Here is a 19,342-nt window from a genome sequence, read left to right as displayed (position 1 = left end):
CGACCATCCCTCGTATCCGCCCAGGCCCAACCGCCCCTCAGCCCCTCCAGTGCCCGAACTGAGCAGCCGCCGCCCCCGCCGGGAGGAGGAGGAGGGGCCCAGGGACCCCCCACCCTGCCCGGAGCAGCCGCCGGGGCCGGGGCGCCCTCCCACAGCCCGGCACCGCCAGGGACCGTCCCTCTCGAGTAGCCGGGGCGGGAGCAGCTGCCGCCGACCCCGCCAGCGGCGGGAGGAGGGGCCCGAGGGCCGCCCCCTCGTGACGAGAAGGGGCCCGGACAGCCCCGGCGGGGCACGATCCCCCTAGGCACAGGGGCGGCTTTGAGGTGAGCTCCGAGGGGTCGGGCGGTGTGACAGTCCCGCCGGGCGCCGCGGGGGGCGGGTCTATCCTTTCCCTTCTCGCTCTCCGTATGGGGTGGGGACTCGCGCCGGTGGCCCGCGCGCTTCGGGCGCCACCGTGGGAGGAGAGCGAGACCAGCCTCCCAGGTTGCGTCTCCCCGGGGGTTCCCTGCCCTGGCGAGCGGGCGATTCCCTACAGCGGGCTCTCGCGTGCCCTGGACACAGGCAGCCCCCCACCCCCGGGTGCAGAACGTACAGGCAGCCCCCTCCCCCGGCGAGCCTAGCGCACAAGTAGCCGCCCCCACCCTCTGTCCCGGTCGGATTGTCTTCCCGGGCTCGGGATTAGCGGAGATGAGCTTCCCGAGCCCTTTCCGTCCCTTCGGATCGCTCGCATTGCACATGCAGCCGCCTCCTTGCCCAGGGCGTCGGTGCAGCGGACAGGGGTCCGCCTCCCTTTCCGCAACAAACTCCCTTCCTCTAAGAACCGAGTGCTTGGCGTATAAGCCGCACTTCGAGAGCCCGCGGGCTGCATCGCACTCAGCCCACCCCCGTCGTTCCTTTACCGGGGTCCATCCCCGGTACCAAGTGCATTGCACACAGGCCCCGCCCCCGTCCCTGGGACACCCCCTTCTTCTCGGTACTGGACGCGTTCCACGCGGGCTCCTCCCTCTCCCCTTTTCTGCTCTCACTCCGGTGCTGGGAGGGTGGCACCCAGCCTCCTTCTCCGCGCCCGTCTGTCAATGCTGGCATTGCAAACAGGCTCCGCCTCTGGGGACCCCGCCTTCCCCGGTAGATTGCACACAGTTAGCTCCGCCCATTCCGCTTCCCCGTTCGTGCCGGTCCTGGGTGGATTGTACACAGCCTGCTCCCCTGTGCGCTTCGCTTATGGGGGCGTTGCATTTAGGCTCCTACCTCGCTCCGATCCCTTACCGGAGACTCGCGGTCAGCGGGTCCATTACATACAGCGCTCTTATTGGGGACCCACTCCTTATGTCGGTCAGTCTCAGCTAGTTGCACGGAGCACTATTGACCCATGCAGCGGTTGCGCTCGTCTGGCGGTTCTCCTCGGTTGTATCCCACACGCTCCGGGGTAGCCGACTGGATTTGATCCCTGCAGCGAGGCAGCGGTGTTCGGAGGTCTCCTTCCTTAACTCTTAGCAGGATGGGTAACTGGACGTTAAGCACTAGGTAACTGGCTGACGGAAGTAAGCTCAGTCAGCAAAGGCCAGTGACTTGGGACAGCCTGTCTTCCACGTGGCCGCGATGTGTGTCTGGAGGATGCCTAGAGCACATCCGTACCTCCAGCCGAGTTAGAGCTGTGTTGTCCACTGGGGCTCCTACAGGCTCACTCGGTTATTTAAGGGCATCGGGGTGAAGTCGAGGCTGGGGTGTGTGTGGGGTTGTTTTGCATTTTTGGGAGAGAAGTGAAGACTGTCTAGTGATCCTTCTTTATACTGCAAAGTACCCGATCACGGGGGAAGGGCAACCAGTCATCTCGCATAGTAAAGTATGGCTGGAGCTTCTGCATTAATCATCAGCCTCTTGTGCCTGTGTAGTCTGTCCTCAAACGCTCCATGCATGTGCAGAGCCAGCTAGGAGATAATCAGGCAGAGTGAGCATGCTGAACTGCAGAAGATGGACAGAGTTACTACAGAGTATTCCTGGGTGGTTGTAAAATATCCAGTGTGTAATACTTCAGTTTGGAGAATTTAAATCTCTTGTTAATGATATACATTTCTGTGGTAATCAGAAACCTCAGGTTTTTACAGATTAAAAAAAAATACAGGCTGCCTTTTAGTACATCACTCTCACTTGATTCCTCATTGTACACTGCATATTGTTTACAAATGCTAAGGAACAGAGAGCTAAATAAAACACATTTGAGGTGTGGAAATAAACTGAACTGAGTTGCCTTAGTGTGGATGAGCAGCTGAAAATGATGACATCAATGGGGTTTGTGCAGATTTTTCACAGAATTTAACTAAAATCTTCAGATTTCTTCCTTCAGCCCACCTTGTTCATCACCATATTAATAGTGTAAATGGGGTAGTCAATTATTTTTTTGTCACAGTATAGTCAAGGTCCAGCCTCTGGAGAAGAAACTACTAATAAAAAAGTAAATAAAAAGATTTGGGGATCTGTTCAAAAGCTCCTGGTGGTCTGGATTTGTCCTGCAGTCCACTTATTGATTACCCCTAGTGTACAGTAACTGTTTCAAGGATTTTGTGTAGAAAGTATTATTTTAAAATCTAAAAACAATATTTTACGTTTACCACAGTTCCTAACAATAAATATACATGGTTAAGTGCCTCTTTGTCTTATTCTGCTGCTTCTTTTTGGTTTTGGACACCTCATCACTTATGAGTAACTAGCCTATTCTGCTTTCACTCTTTATACCCAGTCTGAAGGGACACATAGATTTATTAGAATTTCCAGATTGCTTTTGAAAGAACTCCTCTTGAATGACTGTTGCAGTATTTCTATCTAGAAACTGCAAAGCTACGCATAAGAATCCTGTGCAGAATAACAGAGGCATGTAGGAGTCTGAGAATTACTCTTATAGTATTCTGCTTCTAGCATTAGTTTTTGAAATATTTAAATCAAGAACTGGCATTCTTCTCTACATGTGCACTTCTCAGTCTTTAAACTTACCAGTGGCCTTCACTGAGTGTTTTAGTTTCAGTGTCTTTGGTTTTTTTTTACTCCTTTGCTTACTTACATCAATAGAAACTGCATTAAGGTTTTACTTGAGGTTGTAGGTAACTGGGAAGGTATTCTCATAAACTGTAGAAGCATTAATATATTTTGTATTTGTCTTGTCAAATGCCAGATTCCTTCCTTGAATCTGGGCCAATGAAACATAGACGGCAGTGTTTTTTATAGTATTACCTATATAGATTTGACATCAGTACGTGCACCAATATAAACTGGTATCTGCTTAAGATATGTCTGCTGTATCAGAGCAAGATATATTTTGTTTGCACCACTGAAACTGTGTGTAAAACTGACAAACACTTGTTTAAATTGAAGCTGCTTGAGTGACCAAAAGCATCATGAGGAATGTGTGAGCTTTTTGATTACCATCTTTTTCTGAAAAACTGCAATCCAGAACTAGAACTTAGTCTAAGTATATTAGATGAGTGGGGTTTATTTCATAGAGCTGTGTTAGGCACAGTACCAACTGGAAGGGGTCAAAAATTATTTCATATAAATATAGACTTACCTGTATTTAAATACAGTTTTCAGCTATGGCTTGTTTAGTGTCTGCTGTAAGTGAACAAACTTATTTAAAAGAACACTATGTACAGTGAAGCACTTTTTGAATTAATATCTAATTAAAGAACAGATGTCTAAGGTGGCCTTGTGGTTGTGTTCTGTACAGCTGTGCCTGTGGCCCAGGCCCAGATTTGATTTGGGGACTCTTCTCTGTGCCAATTGTTTGAGCCAGCGATTATGCATCAAGTATGCCCCTCAGCTCCTCACCCCAGTCTTGCAGTGTGTTCTGGGTTCATGCCCCCAGCCTGCATGTCCTCAGCTCCCCACCCAGAGAGCAGGGTTTCCCCAGATGCCTGCTCACATGGAAGGGAGTCCAGGGGGACAGAGAGAATCTGAGGCTTTCAGAGTGAAGAAGCCTCCTCAGGTGCTGGCTTGTATGAGGGGCAAATGCCCCCAGATCCTCTCATACAAATACCAGGTGAGAATGTGGGGCTGAAAGGCTCACTACCAACCCACCTAAATATCACCAGTATTGAGTGATGGAGACCATTTTGGCCACAATCAGAGCTACAGTTTGATTCCCTAGGTCTGCTCAAAAAAAAGTTGGTAGAATCTGCGAACTTTAAGAAATGCTTCTTCCTTTCCACCCCCAGGGTTTTATGTCTTGAGAACTTCTTGCTAGGATGACCCCAAATTTAGATCACTAACACTACCCTGCATCCCCTTGAGGCATACTAAATTTCAAAATAATATGAGTAAGCATGTGGATTTTAGAGCATTTGAAGTCAGCAGAAATGAGTTTTCAGCCTTAACTATAGCAGAGCTTTTTCTGCAATAATAAGGGCTGCAGTATGGAGGGGGAAAAGGTGTGTGGTTAGAAAATGATTGTGTCCTCAAGATTGTGATTGGGTTTCAGTGGACTCTGTGTGCAAGGGTATAAAGAAACTTTCAATACACTGAAAGGTAAAGTATAAAAGAAAACTGATGCGGTAAAATAGAAAACTATTAAATAATACTCTATTAATGAAAATGTTTTAGGAAATTGAGTACTACCTTAAATCAGTGTCTAGTAGTAAGATTTTAGTGTAACAAAGATGCCCAAAAAAATCACCTCTGGTTGAACTGAGGAATTATCTGAAACTTGAAGTGGCATATAGGTAGCTTATCCATTAGTTGCGTACTATCTCAGTGCAAATCTGTGAATTCCAGATGTCCTCAGCAAGGATGATGGCACTTCAGACTCCATCTTAGCTTTCACAGAGCAGGCTTTAGGATAAAGTGGCACTGGTAAGGTGTGTTTTTTCCACTTCTACCATGAGTGACTTTAATTGGCCCTTTTGTGGGTTCAGTATTATTGATCTTGTGGTTAAGGCACTGCATTGGATCTCAGGAGATTGCAGCTCAATTCTTGGCCCTGCCACAGACCTCCTGTGTGACTTTGGGCAAGTCACTTAATCTTTCTCAATTTTTCAGTACAAATGGGGATAAATACTTTCCTATTTAATGGGGCTGTTGTGAAGCTAAATTTGTTGATAATTGTCATGCACTCACTGGTGGAACTGATTATACACACCTAGATGGCATCTAGATTCACTAACAATTAGACACAATTTTGCTAGCTGGAAGAACAGTCCTGGCTGTCTCTAATCTCATACTGCTTGGACAGAGGTACAGGCCTGACTTCCCAAACAACATTGGGTTTAGTTAAAATATTGGTTTTCAGTGAAATAGTGTGGAGACTGTTGTCTACTGCCACCACTGGAGACAAGTATTGAAGAAATAAGAGTAATATTAAGGAAACTGAAATTGTTATTAAATGGTGGTAGAGCTATACGTTTGCCAGCATCTGCCTTGAACAGCATATGGATACAGTGTCACTATAACAAAATACCACAGACAGTGAACTATGGACAACTCAAATTAAGAAATACTAGACTGACTGGCGTTCTTGAAGGCATGTAAAGAGTAGAGAAATACAGGATGTTTTTCACACTGGATTACAATATGCAATGGATAGATCTCTTCAGATTTACTTTGCCTGCTGTTGTGATGTGTCATTCATGATCAGGCCAGTCAGGGAGCAATCAGTACAGGCCTTGTTGAACATGTAGGTCTTGGAATGAGAAATATTGTGTTGAAATTGGCACACAAACCAGTTTAACTTCGAGGATTTATAAATCGTTTTCTGTCCAGATTCTAGTTTTGGTCTTCTCCAGTATTGGAAAGCTTTTATGGTTGTTAAAGCCAGAGCAGAAAATGGAGGCCTATAATATGTATTTGTCTGTCTGGATGGGGTTATGCTTGTGGTTGCACATTTGTATCTTTTTCTTCCCTGTTGCTGCATTTTTAGGTATTCTGAGCACTAATGGTGGAAGAAATGTTCTTGTAGAAATTGGACACCGTGAAGGTGGGGAAATCTATTTCTTATGTGAAGTTTTGATTCACTTCGTGTTTTTACAAATTATTGCCATGTAATTAACAGCTGCCGCTGTGACAATGTGTAAATTAATGCCTCACCACCACTCACCTCAACCCAGACATTGAAAGGGAGGATGAGAAGAGTGGGGTTTAAGATTGCCCTAGCTGCATCTAATCTCAGGTTTAGCTAAGATTCATATCTGCATAATGGATGAGCTGCCAGCACTTCACCTTGCTATCAATTCTCAGCGTTTCAAGGAGTTCATTTAATGTCTCTTCAGTATCATATTGGGTACGTATATGGTTCCCAGTTCCACAGTATCTGAGTGCCTCACAATCTTCAATAAATATTTGTTCTAGCATGAGGTGGGCAAACTTTTTGGCCTGAGGGCCGCATCTGGGTGGGGAAATTGCATGCAGGGCCAGGGCAGGTGGTTGGGGTGTGGGAGGGGGTGCGGTGTGCAGGAAGGAGCTGAGGGCAAGGGGTTGGGGCAGAGGAGGGGTGCAGGGTGTATGAGGGGGCTCAGGGCATGGGGTTGGGGTGCAGGATGCGGCAGAGGGCTCAGGGCAGGGGGTTGGGTGCAAGAGGGGTGTGAGGTGCAGCAGGGGGCTCAGGGCAGGGGGTTGGGGTTCAGATGGGATGGGGCAGGGGGCTCAGGGTAGCTAGTTGGAGTGCAGGGTGCAGGAGGGGTTCGGGCTCTGGCCTTGCACTGCTTACCTGGAGCAGCTCCGAGGTGGCAGCAGCACACCAGAGCCAGGGCAGGCTCCCTGCCTGCTGGTCCTGGCCCTGTGCCGTACCGGTCCGCACCGCTCCCGGAAGTGGCTGGCACCACATCCCTGCGGCCCCTGCAGCGCACGGAGCCCTCTGCCCTCCCCTTTCCCCCTCTCCTCCCCCCCGGCCTGGGACCTGCGCCGCTACAGGAGTGGCAAACCCACAGGCCAGATCCAAAGCCCTGAGGGGCCGGATCTGGCCCACGGGCTGTAGTTTGCCCACCTCTGTTCTAGCAACACTCCTGTGAGGTAGGTCAGTGCTGCTTTTCCCATTATTCAAATAGAGAATTGAGGCACAGAGCAAATAACTAGCCCACTGTCACATAGAAAGTCTCTGGTGGAGCAGGAAATTTGAGTGCAGGTCTTCTGAGTCCCACACACTAGCTAAGATTTGTTTCCCTCCCTCTACCTACCTCTCTTTCCATAGTCCAAATGAGAAGAAACTTTTAGTTTTTCAGGCTATTTTACTTTCTCAGGTAAAATATGTCCCTGTCTGACCCCCTCAGCTCCTCTCTCCCCAACTTTTCTGTCCCTTTTCTCTCTCCCCTCTACCCCCAATCCCATTTGATTTCTTGTTCTGCAATCCTTTTATTTCTGCTAATGTTTTAAATCACCGAACCTCCTTTCTTTTGTCTTTTGGATGCGTGCGTGTGTATAGATTTCTAAGCTCCACTTGTTTTCTCTTCATATTGGGTCCGCTCCTCATTTGGAGACCTTTTCTCTCCCTCCCCTCCCTTCATTAAATCAGGTTTACCAACCTCATTCAGGCCAAGTCTATATTACACACTTACTTCAGTATAACTGCATCACTCAGGGATGTGGATTTTTCACACCTCATAGTGACGTAGTTAACCTCCGAAGTTGACAGCGCTATGTTGGTGGGAGAGCTTCTCCTGCCAACATAGCTACCACCTCTCATGGAGGTAGAGTTATTAAGCCAATGGGAGAGCTCTCTCAGGTCGGCTTAGTGCTTCTAGTGAAGACTCTATATAGCGGTGGAGCTGTGGTGATGCAAGTCTGTAGTGTAGACCTGCCCTCAGTTCTGTATAGTGTCTAACATTTAAAAAAACAAAGTAATAATAGAAGTATCAGTGTTGTACATATTATAGTTATAAATCTATATAAAACCTTTTAGGACCATATGTTAAAACTTCAGACAGCTTGTGAAAAGATGGGAATATATTGAGCTCTCCCATTTGTAAAAAAGGAGACAGTCTAGGGATACATGTACAGTATTGACTACACAGTTTGCATAGCCTTTCTCAGAAATCTCTTATATCTTTGGGGATTGAGATCTTTCTCTGTGATCACTGTTCCATGATTAGTTCTTGAAAAAAGAACTCATCTGCTAAAAGATTCCTTGTCCTGACAGGTGTTCAAATAGAAGACCTTTAAAAATTACGTTATTCTCATTACCATATTGCTCTTTTTCCATTTTGTGTTTAACAACTTATCTCAAATCTGTAGAGCTGGAAACCAGTGCTCAGATCATCTGAAAGCTTGGAATGACCAATATTAGTTTCTAATTCTGCAGGTTTTTGAGATCTCAGCTGGTAAAATGTTGGCATTGAAGTCTTCAGCAGTGGGTGAAGAAGCAGGATGATGATCGGGCTCTCCTGTCTCCATTCCCATGAGGAGTTGAAGTTAGAAACCACTTTTCCTATTTTTACTCCTCATTTTCAGTGGTTGAGGTCTGAGGCCCCTGTTCTGCAAGCTCAGTTCCAATCCCCCTGATTTTTTCACTGCCTTTCTGTGTCAGCATTGCTGCTCTTGCCCATAATGTTCCTTCAGGAGATGCCCTTAGTACCTGAATGGAACTAATGTGCGTCTGTTCAGTTTCATTTTGCTAGTCCTATTGAGCTGTGTGAAGGGTTGAAAGTGTGACAGACAAGAGAAGCCAGGTGTGGCACAGTGCTGCTAAAGAGAAAGGAAAGACACTTTCTTTGTTCCTACCCTCACTTCAGCAGCAGAAGATGCTGCCTTTATGCATACTTCTCCTGCTCTGCATGTCCCATCAATAGTAGTAAGCAAAACTGATCAGCTGGGGGAAGCACTGCGGGCAGGAACGGCAGAGGTATGCTCTTCTTGTGGTCTTTTCCTGGATGGGGAATTTTAAAAAGTTTGTGGAAGGGAGGAGGATTTCGTGTCATCTTGTAAAAGCCTAAACATAGCAAGATAGACTACAGCATACTCAAATTGAAGATATTAAGGCTCTTTGGCTTTGAGTTGTGGAAAGAAAGAGTCTGTTTGATCAGTGGTTGCCATGTGTACTGGATCAAGTGACCTTTAAAGACCAGTAAGTTACCAGTTCTGCTGTCCTAGTCACTGTAACTTAATTTCTTTTAATGAAGTAATAAGAGTTCCTACCATCTTCTGGTTAAGTCCTACTGAGTACTCAACAAATTTAAAATTAGAGTTACTGGTATGTTGCACAGCTGACCGACTTTAGGGATTTAGAATTTCTAGAACTCTTACCTGTAAGCAGGTGCTTGAGTAAATGCTATGTTCTGGATATAGAGTCCAGACACAATCTGGGTTAATCTATTTCTTTGTCCTTTTAGTCTACAGTAGAGGCTTAGTATTAGATAAAAGCCTTTTTAGTACATTGGAAATATAAATAAAAATAATATAGTATTTATGTTTTAGCATCCTGAATCAGTGCGTTGTCCTTGATCTTTGAATCCTTGATACTCTGTCTAGGTACTTAAATGGGTCACAATCATTACACATGATATCCTCAAAACAACGTGTGTGCTTTCCCCTTTCACAAGGACATGGAGAGATGCTAGAACAGCCCTCCTCAAGGCAAATGCATACATTTTACAGGCTGTCTAAAAGATGGCGCAAGTGCTGGGTTTTTGCCCTGTTATTGACTCTGCATTAATGTCTTCAACTAAGTGTACCTGCCCCTTGGAAGAGTCAGTGGCTTTGAAGTACCTGTGTGTCTGAAATTTGGAATTTACAAATTCCTCAGTGATGCCTCCCTGGTCTTGGTCACACAATCTTCTTTCCTTCCTTACCAATCACTTTATGGATATGGATGGGAGAGCCTTCTAATAATGCTCTTGGAGGGAGGATTTTCAGCAAAGCAGGAGCTCATTGCATCTCCTTTTTAATGGGGAAAAGTTGTTTGGGGAAGCACTAGATCAAGCCTTCAGGATCTCAGTGTTGAAAATAAAGTAACTCCAGAGCCCAAGAGACCATATTTGTCTTCTCACACTAGAGACTGGTTGGCATAATGAAGATCTCCACCCAAGCCTTGCTATAGGCCAGCATTCCAGAGATGGTACCTGACCAGAGCCCCTTGAGCCTGTCCCTCTCTCTCTGAAACAGACTTCAGCAGAATAGAGGTTCACCTGAGTGCGCTCTGATTTCTGCATGTTACTCTGTGGACTTTTGTACCTTTCTGCAATGTGAAAAGTTTTTTCCCTGGCCATTGGTTCAATCTCCACAGAGTGTAGCGGTGGTGGAGTCACAAAGGAAACATCATATTCTTCCATATCTGGATGGCTGGCAGGTGAAGGTCTTCGCTCTGCTAGGAACAAGGGAAGCTGTCCAGGAATCAACAAGTCTGTTGATATGGCTGGGATTTATGATCAGATACAAAAGAGCAAAACCTAGTCCCATGTCAGCAGCTGAGTTAATATGGTGGTAGGAATGGGTCTTCCATCACAGAAAAGAGTACAGATGGCAAGACAGCTTAGCAGAGCAGATCAGAGCATCCTTCAGCATCTGAGCCAAGAAGATGGTTTCCTTAATTGATCTAGTTCTGTAGATCAGGAAGCATTTTGGTTCACAAGCTGCTCTTTCAGTGGTGACCAAAGCAATGGGGTGGGGACTACATGTGAGGATTTAGCATCCCTTGGAGCTCAGGCAGCCCTTGCAGTTATGGGAGAGATGTAACTAAACTTGAAGTTGGAGGTCACTTCAGGACCTGTGATTTGGGGTAATGACTGATGCCAGCCTCAAGGGTTGGGGAACCATCTTGCAGTCCCATTCGTCCCACATGGGAGAGATCTCTGCATATGAACTGGCTGGAGCTTAGAGCAATCAGAGTAGTGTGTGCTGGTCTCCAAGGAGTAATCTGTGTTGCCTGGATTGCCAGCAAGCAGGTTGGTGCCAGGAGCGGAAAGCTGTCTCAGGCTGTAGTTATTTTTGTATATTGGGCAGAACGCAATTTGTTGTTCACTAAAGAGGTCCGGATGGCATGGTCCCTCAACATTTAGTCTGAGCTGCCGGAACTTCCATCTGAGGGATTGGTTGCTTAGGACAGGGTTTTTTCCATCTAGTCTGCCCTCTTTGGGATGAGTGTCCCGTCAATGTCTTGTTAGCAACAGCAAGTTTCCAAAACTATGCACCTGGATCAAGGAATCTTAAGCTTTTCTCCATAAATGGATCAGGCCTTCTGCTGTATCTTCCTTCCTCCTCCCTCTCATCTCAGTAAAGAGGCAGTTGTCCCAGAGCGAGAACTTAATCTTGTCCTCCACTTTCTTTGGTGGGTATTGTTTAATACCAGTGTTTTTGCTTTGAAGGAGATTTTTGCATCACACTCAGCTGTCCAGTTACCTAGCAGAGTTCCTGTTTGAAATGATTATTGTGATGCAGCTGGGATTTTATTGTATTGTATTATGATGCCTAGAGTCCCGTACAGATTATTTTTAAATTTAAATATAAATAAATAATTGCTTTTGAACATGGTGAGGGCATTGAAGTTCTCTTTGCATAGGTCTAAAGACCTATGCAAAGGGGAAATCCTTTTTATGGCTTCCAAAGGGGCTAGAAAAGATGACACAGCCTCTAGATCTTTAATGCATGTGAATAATCATTTTTCTATTAAGGAAACTTTAATCTGCAGATGGATTCCCTTGCTCTCTCCCCTTTGAGTGAAGGTTTATTTCATGAGGCATAGTCACTTCTTGGGCCAAGAGGAAGTTTGTGGATGAGCTCTGACAAGCAGCAATCTGGAGTTTTGGTCCATGTGCTCACACACTAACCTTCACTCTGTAATGGTGAATCTGTGGGTGTGACCTTTGGATATAGGGGTGTGAGCTGCTCTCAGACATGAGGTATCCCAATCTCCCAGGTAGTGAGCTTGCATGGTATATCCCAATCCAAAATATGGGACCTCCCATCATAGAAATGAGGCTTTTGGTATTCTCTTGTAAACTCACTTTCTGCACAAGAGTACCACCAGTCTGGAAGCTCAGCCTAGTCTGACTTCTAATTGGGACAATAATCCAGTTAGAATATACCGCTACCTCGATATAATGCCACCCAATATAACACACATTTGGATATAACTTGGTAAAGCAGAGCTCAGAGGGGGCTGCACATTCCGGTGGATCAAAGCAAGTTCAATATAACATGGTTTCACCTATAACATGGTAAGATTTTTTGGCTCCCAAGGACAGTGTTATATCGAGGTAGAGGTGTATTAGCGTTAGATGATGAGTAAGCATTCAGCTAGAGAACAGAGGCAGCTATAGTGCTTGCAGGGGAGTGGAGGTGCCAAAGCTTCATCTCTGCTATCTATCACTAACGGTATGTCTGCGCTACAAAATGAGGTCGATTTACTAGAAGTCATTTTTTTAGAAATTGATTTGATACAGTCAATTATGTGTCCCCACTAAGCACGTTAAGTCGGCAGTGTGCGTCCACAGTACCGAGGCTAGCATCAAGTTTCGGAGAGTTTCACTGTGGTAGCTATCCCACAGTTCCCGCAGTCTTCGCCACCCATTGGCATTCTGGGTGAGCTCTCAATGCCTGATGGGGCAAAAACATGGTCACAGGTGGCTCTCGGTACATGTCGTCAGGCCCCCTTCCCTCCCTCCAGGAAAGCAACGGCAAAAAATCATTTCTTGCCTTTTTTCCTGGGTTACCCGTGCAGACAACATACCACGGCAAGCATGGAGCCTGCTCAGCTCACTGTCACCATATGTCTCCTGGATGCTCATAGACTCATAGACTTTAGGGTCAGAAGGGACCAATGTGATCATCTAGTCTGACCTCCTGCACAAAGCAGGCCACAGAACCCTACCCATCCACTTCTATAACAACCCCCTAATCTATGTCCGAGCTATTGAAGTCTTCAAATTGTGGTTTGAAGACCTCAAGCTGCAGAGAATCCACCAGCAAGTGACCTATGCCCCACGCTGCAGAGGAAGGCGAAAAACCTCCAGGGCCTCTGCCAATCTGCCCCGGAGGAAAATTCCTTCCCGACCCCAAATATGGCGATCAGCTAAACCCTGAGCATGTGGGCAAGACTCACCAGCCAGCACTCAGGAAAGAATTCTCTGCAGTAACTCAGATCCCATCCCATCCAACATCCCATCACCGACCACTGAGCATACTTATATGCTGATCATCAAAGATCAATTGCCAAAATTAAGCTATCCCATCATACCATCCCTTCCATAAATTTATCAAGCTTAGTCTTAAAGCCAGATATGTCTTTTGCCCCCACTACTCCCCTTGGAAGGCTGTTCCAGAACTTCACTCCTCTAATGGTTAGAAGCCTTCGTCTAATTTCAAGTCTAAACTTCCTAGTGTCCAGTTTATACCCATTTGTTCTTGTGTCTACATTGGTACTAAGTTTAAATAATTCCTCTCCCTCCCTAATATTAATCCCTCTGATATATTTATAAAGAGCAAGCATATCCCCCCTCAGCCTTCTTTTGGCTAGACTAAACAAGCCAAGCTCTTTGAGTCTCCTTTCATATGACAGATTTTCCATTCCTCGGATCATCCTAGTAGCCCGTTTCTGAACCTGTTCCAGTTTGAATTCATCCTTCTTAAACATGGGAGACCAGAACTGCACACAGTATTCCAGGTGAGGTCTCACCAGTGCCTTATATAACGGTACTAACACCTCCTTATCTTTGCTGGAAATACCTCGCCTGATGCATCCTAAAACCACATTAGCTTTTTTAACGGCCATATCACATTGGCGGCTCATAGTCATCCTGTGATCAACCAATACTCCAAGGTCCTTCTCCTCCTCTGTTGCTTCCAACTGATGTGTCCCCAATGTATATCTAAAATTCTTATTATTAATCCCTAAGTGCATGACCTTGCACTTTTCACTATTAAATTTCATCCTATTACTATTACTCCAGTTTACAAGGTCATCCAGATCTTCCTGTATGATATCCCGGTCCTTCTCTGTGTTAGCAATACCCCCCAGCTTTGTGTCATCCGCAAATTTTATTAGCACATTCCCGCTTTTTGTGCCACGGTCAGTAATAAAAAGGTTAAATAAGATTGGTCCCAAAACTGATCCTTGAGGAACTCCACTAGTAACCTCCTTCCAGCCTGACAGTTCACCCTTCAGTACGACCCGTTGGAGTCTCCCCTTTAACCAGTTCCTTATCCACCTTTCAATTTTCATATTGATCCCCATCTTTTCTAATTTAACTAATAATTCCCCGTGTGGAACCATATCAAATGCCTTACTGAAATAGAGGTAAATTAGGTCTACTGCGTTTCCTTTGTCTAAATAATCTGTCACCTTCTCAAAGAAGGAGATCAGGTTGGTTTGGCACAATCTACCTTTAGTAAAACCATGTTGTAATTTGTCCCAATTACCATTGACCTCAATGTCCTTAACTACTTTCTCCTTCAAAATTTTTTCTAAGACCTTACATACTACAGATGTCAGACTAACAGGCCTATAGTTACTCGGATCACTTTTTTTCCCTTTCTTAAAGATAGGAACTATGTTAGCAATTCTCTAGTCGTACGGTACAACCCCTGAGTTTACTGATTCATTAAAAATTCTTGCTAATGGGCTTGCAATTTCATACGCCAGTTCCTTTAATATTCTTGGATGAAGATTGTCTGGGCCCTCCGATTTTGTCCCATTAAGCTGTTCAAGTTTGGCTTCTACCTCAGACGTGGTAATATCCACCTCCATATCCTCATTCCCGTTTGTCATCCTTCCATTATCCCTAAGCTCCTCATTAGCCTTATTAAAGACTGAGGCAAAGTACTTATTTAGATATTGGGCCATGCCTAGGTTATCCTTAACCTCCTTTCCATCCTCAGTGTTTAGCGGTCCCACTTCTTCTTTCTTTGTTTTCTTCCTATTTATATGGCTATAGAACCTTTTACTATTGGTTTTAATTCCCTTTGCAAGGTCCAAGTCTACTTGGCTTTTTAGCCTTTCTCACTTTATCCCTACATGTTCTGACCTCACTAAGGTAGCTTTCCTTGCTAATCCCACCCTTCTTCCACTCCTTGTAGGCTTTCTGCTTTTTCTTAATCACCTCTCCGAGATGCTTGCTCATCCAGCTTGGTCTACAACTCCTGCCTATGGTTTTTTTCCCCTTTCTTGGGATGCAGGCTTCTGATAGTTTCTGCAGCTGCGACTTAAAGCAATTCCAGGCCTCCTCCGCATTTAGATTCACAAGTTCTTCAGTCCAATCCACTTCCTTAACTAATGTCCTTAATTCTTTAAAGTTAGCCCTTAGTCAAAAACCCTAGTCCCAGATCTATTTTTGTTTATCCTTCCATCTAGTTTGAACTGAATTAGCTCATGATCACTCAAACCAAGGTTGTCCCCTACAACCATTTCTTCTATGAGGTCCTCACTACTCACCAAAACCAAATCTAAAATGGCATCCCCTCTTGTTGGTTCTTCAACTACTTGGTGAAGAAATCCATCTGCTATCACATCCAGAAAAATGTGAGCCCTATTATTTTTGCTAGCACTTGTCCTCCAGTCTATATCTGGGAAGTTAAAGTCTCCCATGATCACACATTTCCCACACAGCAGCATCCCCTTGCCTTGCCAATGGCAGACGGTGCAATACGACTGTTAACCGTCATCCCATGGGTGCTCCTGGCTGACCTCGGTTAGGTTGGTTGGGGGTGCCTGAACAAAAATGGGAATGACTCCAGGTCATTCTCTTCTTTAAGTTTCTTCTAATGGAGATTCAGTCTGGAATATCATGCCAGTTGGAGGCTTCTGCCTCAGGCTGCTCTCCCAGTCAGCAGCACCACACGGTTGCACCTACCCCTTGCTCTCATGGCTCATGAAGCCTGGACTGTAGTAAGGAGCAGTTCGACTATAGGCTGAGCATGTGCATAATGGTGGTAGAATGTGCCTTTGGACGTTTAAAAGCCCACTGGCACAGCTTACTGACTCCGTTAGACCTCAGTGAAACCAATATTCCCATCGTTATTACTGCTTGCTGTGTGCTCCACAATATCTGTGAGAGTAAGGAAGAAACGTTTATGGCAGGGTGGGAGGTTGAGGCAAATTGCCTGGCCGCTGATTACACATAGCAAGACACAAGGGAGGTTAGAAGAGCACAGCAGGGCATGCTGTGCATGAGAGAAGCTTTGAAAACCAGTTTCATGACTGGCCAGGTACGGTGTGAATGTTCTGTTTGTTTCTCCTTGATGAAAACCTGCCCCGTTGGTTCACTCTACTTCCTCGTAAGCCAATTGCCCTCCCCTCCCCCCTTTGATCTCCACCTGCAGAGGCAATAAAGTCATTGTTGTTTCAAATTCATGCATTCTTTATTAATTCGTCACACAAATGAGGGGATAACTGCCAAGGTAGCCCAGGAGGGGTGGAGGAGGAGGGAAGCACAGGGGTGGGTTTGTTGAGCTGCATGCCATTCCAGGGGGTGCCCCTACATCATAGAAGCGGCATGTCTGGGGCTCTGACCTTGAGTGGCCGTTTGCCACTCTGGTTCTTCGGTAGGCTTCACGTGGCTTGCCTGAGCTCCTTAAGTTTCACGCAGCACTGTTGCGGGTCCCTGTTATTGCCTCTGTCCTTCATGCCCTTGGAGTTTTTTTTTTTTTTTTTTTTTTTTTTTTTCCCAAATATTCCAGCATTTCATCTTTTGGAACGGAGTTCTGATGGCACGGATTCGTCTCCCTGAACAGCGATCAGATCCAGCACCTCTCGTTCGGTCCATGCTGGAGCACTTTTGTGATTCTGGGGCTCCATGGTCACCTGTGCTGATGGGCTCTGCATGGTCACCTGTGCTGATCAGCTCACCACACTGGCCAAACAGGAAATGAAATTCAAAAGTTTGCAGGGCTCTTCCTGTCTACCTGGCTAGTGCGTCTGAGTTGAGAGTGTTGTCCAGAGCGGTCACAATGGAGCACTCTGGGATAGCTCCCGGAGGCCAAAACCATTGAATTGCGTCCACATTACCCCAAATTCGACCCAGCAAGGTTGATTTTCAGCGCTAATCCCCTCAGGGAGGAGTACAGAAATCAATTTTAAGAGCCCTTTAAGTCAACAAAAATGGCTTCATCGTGTGGACAGGTGCAGGATTAAATCGATCTAACACTGCTAAATTCTACCTAAACTTGTAATGTAGACCAGGGCTAAGAGAGTGAGGAGGAAAAGCCCTTTTCAGGTTGGACGGGCTGCCTACATACAGTGCTGAACAATTATTGTTTACTCTGGTATGCAAGGCAGCTATCTAGCTTATAGCATGCAGCCTCTGTGTGTAATTTGTGCAAAAGTGGCCTTTGATCTTTAGTGAAAATTAAGAGCAAACAGGGCCTGGTTTTAAGTTTACATCCAAAACATCCACATACAGTTTACTGTGTGGAACTTCATTATCTGCTTTGGGAAGCTAAAGGGTTGAGTTGACCCCATAAGAATTTTAAACTGGTCTACCAGGCAGTCTAGGAATTCCAGACTTGATGGTTAGACGACTAAGCCAACCTTGCCAGCAGATGACTTGTAGCTGTTTACTACAGTCTCGCAAAGGTGCATGGATGAGTTAATCTATAATCTGAGATCTTCTGTTGCTCCTTGGAAGAAAAGGCTGACCTTGTAGTCCCAGGTAGAATTGTAATCCTCATAACAGGTAAGTGTGCAAGACTCTTCTAGCAGTTATTTGGCCTTGCACAGCCTTTTATGCAGCTCAGCATCTACTTTAAACCTTGACTAGCCCAGCAAAAGTGAAAAATGGAATGTGTTTCTTTGGGTGAAGACACACAAACAGCAGAGCTTTGTTAGACGTGCACATTATATTAGATGGTCTCTGCAACTGTATCTTTCGCTTCAGTGTTTCTGTATTGTGGAATTATACCCCTGTGCACGTTATACATTAGGCCTGTTATAGCTGGCTCACTTGCTACTTGGCTGCAAACTGTGAATTTGGATTGAAAAGTTTCATGCCTGGTTTGTTGGGGAGAAGTGGGAGGAGAGAGAGCATTAACTTTATAACTGCTGGAAGTGCTTTTGTGATGGTTGCATTACTATAGTATGCTACTGCTCTGTTAAAGGGGTAAGGAGTGAACTAAGCCTAGAGAGACTAACAATGTAAGAAGGGGAGGGGACAGAATAAAAATTAGGTGGGCACATAGGGACTTTTCTCTCAGCTGCTCCATATCCCTGAGCACACATTGTAAGTGAGTGCTATCAAGGCTTTGATTTGACTTGACTTAGGCCTGGTCTACACTACAACGTTAGGTTGACATCAGGCAGCTTACATCCGCCTAACTCTGTAAGCATCTACACTAAAAATGTAGCTCCTACCAATACAAGTAGCCCAGTACATCAACTTAGTAACTCCACCTCCGCGAGAGGCGTAGCACTTAGGTCAATGTAGTTAGGGCGCCCTATTGTCCGTGTAGACACTGTTACTTACATTGCCTGTTGGCTATCAGCCCAGCAAGGGGCTCACAGCTGGAGTCTCCTCCTCCTCAGGAGGGGGACTCCAGCTGTCACTGCCCACATGGTTAAGTCAGCAGAAGCTCCTTGTAAGGATGCACACCACCGACAGAAGGAGCAAGGTGTGGACGTAAACCACCGCTTTAATTACTGCAGCAGCTATATGTTGACTTAACATGTCGACTTAATTTTGTAGGGTAGACATGCCCTTATCACCATGTTGATGTGAAATCCTAGATGGAGCTTTTATCAAAGATACATGACCAAATTCTGCTGTTTTACTTGTTTAGATTCCAGCTATGCTATCTATAAAATATTTTTTTTACAAAGCTAAAATGTTTCTAAACCCTAGGAGGGTAACAGTAAATGAAATCATGGGGCAGATGCTGGAATCATTTGCAGAGGTCAGACCAAAAACAGATAAAACCAGAAAAATCAACTCTGTTTCTCCTGGATTTTTGCCTTTCTGTTCTCCAGATGTCACTGTGGTCTGCTAGACTCAGTACCCTGTGAATTAGGTTTTAGTAATTTCCTCCTCCTCATTTCAGAGCTTATTGATCAGTATCAGAAGGCCCCTCACAATAGATATGGTAGGTTCCTGATGAGGGATTCTCTTCTGAGAGAGGGTGCAAGCTTTACAGTACAACTTCAACGAATGAAAAAGTGAGATCCTGCAAGAAGGGGAGAGAAAGGAGAAAAGAAGATCCAGGAAAAGCAGTAAGAAGTTATACAATTAGTCTGTACCTCCAAAGGTATTCTTAAATACTAAGAATCTACGTGTGGACTCTTAATTCACCATTTGTTGTGCATGTACTTATTATACATACATATATTGATGGTCACTGTTTGTCATCTGGTTGCCTAATTAAGCACTCAAACTGAAGAGTTAGTATAACTTCACAACTTAGAATTTTTTTGGAAGCTGATTGAAGTGAGCTGTGAAGGTTGTTAGTTTAT

At 45.3% G+C, this 19,342-nt stretch overlaps 1 protein-coding gene across 3 annotated transcripts in view; it reads left to right on the top strand.

The window, feature by feature from the left end:
- The first annotated feature begins 212 nt into the window (after positions 1 to 212).
- The window catches only part of SIN3A (SIN3 transcription regulator family member A), a 59,022-nt gene continuing 39,892 nt past the window's right edge, over positions 213 to 19,342 (top strand). Inside the window, exon 1 of one of the 3 annotated variants that reach the window (XM_050966975.1) lies at positions 213 to 323. The gene's annotated coding sequence lies outside the window, so the exon portion shown is untranslated. The remainder of the gene's footprint in view (positions 324 to 19,342) is intronic. The other 2 variants (XM_050966977.1, XM_050966976.1) reach the window with 2 other exon arrangements.

Source organism: Gopherus flavomarginatus, chromosome 9, assembly GCF_025201925.1.
Source record: "Gopherus flavomarginatus isolate rGopFla2 chromosome 9, rGopFla2.mat.asm, whole genome shotgun sequence".
In the NCBI taxonomy this organism is placed as follows: Eukaryota; Metazoa; Chordata; order Testudines; family Testudinidae; genus Gopherus; species Gopherus flavomarginatus.
This window is presented reverse-complemented; position numbering and strand designations above follow the sequence as displayed.